Genomic DNA, 3,447 nt, shown 5'->3' on the forward strand with positions numbered 1-3,447 from the left:
ATACGATCCACGGTGCATAGATGCATACACAAAAGCGAGCGACATTTATGCATTAGGCTATCTATTCGACATGCTGGCAGATTTTTGGAGTGCAGCCAGAAAAGTTTATTTTCCAGAAGAATTTTTTCACCACCCGAACGAAGATGTTATGAGGGCTATTCGAATTAAAGTGAATCGTTGGATGAAATTAAACGGGCGGGAACAAAGAAGGAATTCTTCTGACGTGTCGATATTTTTCAAAGAACATTTAAAGACAGACCCTAACCCTTTCCAATGTCCCCTTGTTAAACTTGCACCATCATTTTATCCGATTTAAACATTTCTATGATATACATATGTCTTGTCCAGGGTATTCTATTTTTTATTGAAGTGTATTATCTGGTTTGAAGTGGTTCACCTAATTGAGTCAATTATTTTTAGTCATTTCAAATTTGTCATTTAACTGTCAGTATTTCAAATTTGCCTTGTGGTTCAATTAGTCGCATTTAATGGATTCCGTACACTTTCCCTGTGAATGAGAAGTTGCTATATTCTGCATCTGTGAGACTGTTGAATCGTGAGAATATATATTTTCCAATGATATTGAATATTTGTCTATCTGTTGACTGCAGCTCTAAGAGAAAATGGCCGATGAAGAACAAGATATTGGCACCCAATCATTGCCCGGTGGTCAACAACAAGCGGCTGTTAATGCATTTCAGTGCATGAAGTCTCTGGCACACGACATATTGGCACAACAAGCAACGCGTACTGCTCGACAACTCTCAAAATGGGCAAATCCAAACCACATGCAATGGAAAGAGATCAATAAAGAAGTGACAAAGGACATGATCAAACAATTTGGCCATGTGAAGACACAGAGATCAAGAAACAAAGGTGGAAGGTTTCGAAGTGCAACCATGATACGATCAAAGAAAACGCTGAGAGGATTTATTTGGAGGTTTATAGCCATCCCCTTCACAATGCAGATTGTGCGCTATATTTTGCAAAAATGTTATATGTTCACTTTGTGCAACAATGACCAGTAGACTTCTCGTCAAAGGAGACAACTATTGCCACTCATGATTTAAGAAAGAGTTGTGTCACTTTCACTCGAGATGAGTTGGCATTGATAGTGGAAGGCGCCAACCTACAGTTAAAAAGAGAGAAGAATATTTACATGACACAGTTGGCAGAATGTAGAAATAACTCGGCTTTCTATAGCCACCCAGACACCCCAACCCTCACAAGTCCGAATGGAGAAAAGCATTCACCGCTTAAGTCAGGATATTCAAAATCTGACACAGCGAGTGAATCCAACACCTGTACAAGGGACACACATCAGCCACCTTGTCATGCATCCGGATTTGGTCCCCTCATCTACTTTAGATGCATCCTCATCTTCCCAATGTCCAGTTTGCTACAAGAATTTTGATGGATGGAGTGGATATTATACATTGACATATGGTCATTATTATCATTTAGTTTGTCTTATTTGTTTAATGCAAAATAGTAGTCGATGCGCAATCTGTTCATCACAAGATATTCCACAAGGAATATATATTATGTTTGGCATGGCAAACGAATATAAATTCAAGCAAGCATGCCAAGATACCCCTAGCACAATTAGAAATCTGTTTGATGAGCAAGATGCTGCTTCAGGGCAACACAATTGAGATCCACAAACTATGTACTATCGCAAATATGAAGCATTGTAATTACTCGAAACACATTTGAATACAAGGTCCTTTACAATGGTTTTTGATATTTACTCGTTCTACTCTCAAGCTATATTGAATCTGTTGAGTTGTTATCTGGTTCTAAGTCTGAGTGTTGTGGTTCTCCTTGTAATTCAACCTCCACATCGATTATCAAATTTTTTTCTATTTCGTCTACAGTGCATTGAGATACACCAACATTGAACTCTTATTCATCTTTGTTTTGACAATCGTACAACCAGGTTGGAATTTCCTCCTCGTAGCCAGCACTTTTGATGTGATTCAATATCTTTTCGTTGCAAAACATATACACTAATTTTTCTGCTCTGTCTGCAGCTAATAGTCTGTTGTGAATAGTGTTGTGAACATACTTGTATATACTCCAATTTCTCTTTGAACTTGATTTTGCTGCACATTGTGCGAGTACTTTCATTGCAAAGGGACGTAAGGTAGAATGCTCTCCACCATTCATCATCCATCACTTCCATGTAGGTTGCTCTTTTGCCATTACCTGTACAAAATCATTCGCAAAAGGACCTTTCTTTAATCTAAATGCACTCATTTCTTTGATGCAATCGATTCGGTCCTGAACGTGGGAGTAGAACGTGTTAACCACGTGATAGAAATCGCTTACCACCTCTGTATTGGACATCACATCTAAATTCCAATACTATGGATCGAGTATGTAAGCAACGCTATGGAGTGGACTATGAGCGCTCTTCCACCTTGCATGAAAATACTTCGCCAAAATTTTTCGTTGTTTGCCAGAGAATGGTAATCGCCACTCCTTCTCTACTACAGACTCTTTCAGCTCTTCAGGATTTTCGACTCTGTTAGACTGACCACCATGTCGTCTACACTTTGCCCAAGTTTGGCGCCCTTTGATCAAGATTGCGGATTGCGAACATAACGGGCATCATTACATGGTATGCATCCATTACACTCCTCCACCAAGCAACCTTGTTTACATTGCCATGTAGACATGTAATTTTATCTTTCACTTTTTCTTTCTGCTCAAGCTGCCATTCCTCAAAGGCCGTGCAATTGAATGTGTCAATCACAGCGCATTTATTACGAAGAAGTGATTCCAAGGTATAAAAGTGTGTGCAGAACCGAGTTTCAGCAGAGCAGGAAGTTTCAACATCACTGGCATGCGCATTCTATACAAATCGAGCACTCTTTGTCGTTTCAAGATAAATTTCACAACCTGACGTGCTGTATCAATTATTTTGGCGAGCCATGTGGTTTCTTCGCTAGTGTACCAATCTTTTAGCACCAAGTTTAAGCTGTGCGTATTACAACCATTGGCAAAAATGTGTAGAAAGTACTTCTTTATTATTTTACTGGAGTTATTACAATTCTTTGCGTTGTCCATGACTACTTGAACGACATGTTCAACACCAATTTCTTTAATTACATTAATCAAGACCTTAGAAATGTATTTGCCACTTTTAATTGCACCAAAACTATCAATCGCCTTTATAAACGTTTCTCCCCTTGGACAAACCAACATTACATTGATAAGCGGTTTTCTTTGAACATTTGACCAGCCATCACTCACAATCGTACATCTTGAAAGCGAAATATTCCCAAGTATTATTTTGCCAACACGCTCTTCAACTTCGATGTAACATTTGTCCAAGAAAAAATTTCTTATCGTGTGATAAAAAGGAGCTGAAAATCCTGGACCAAACTCACCGATTTTTTTTCAAGCAGCCTTCCAATGATTGCTGTCTACCATGACCAAAGC

The sequence above is a fragment of the Adiantum capillus-veneris genome, unplaced genomic scaffold (genome assembly GCF_014529385.1).
Source record: "Adiantum capillus-veneris isolate H3 unplaced genomic scaffold, ASM1452938v2 Hic_scaffold_265, whole genome shotgun sequence".
Classification (NCBI taxonomy): domain Eukaryota; kingdom Viridiplantae; phylum Streptophyta; class Polypodiopsida; order Polypodiales; family Pteridaceae; genus Adiantum; species Adiantum capillus-veneris.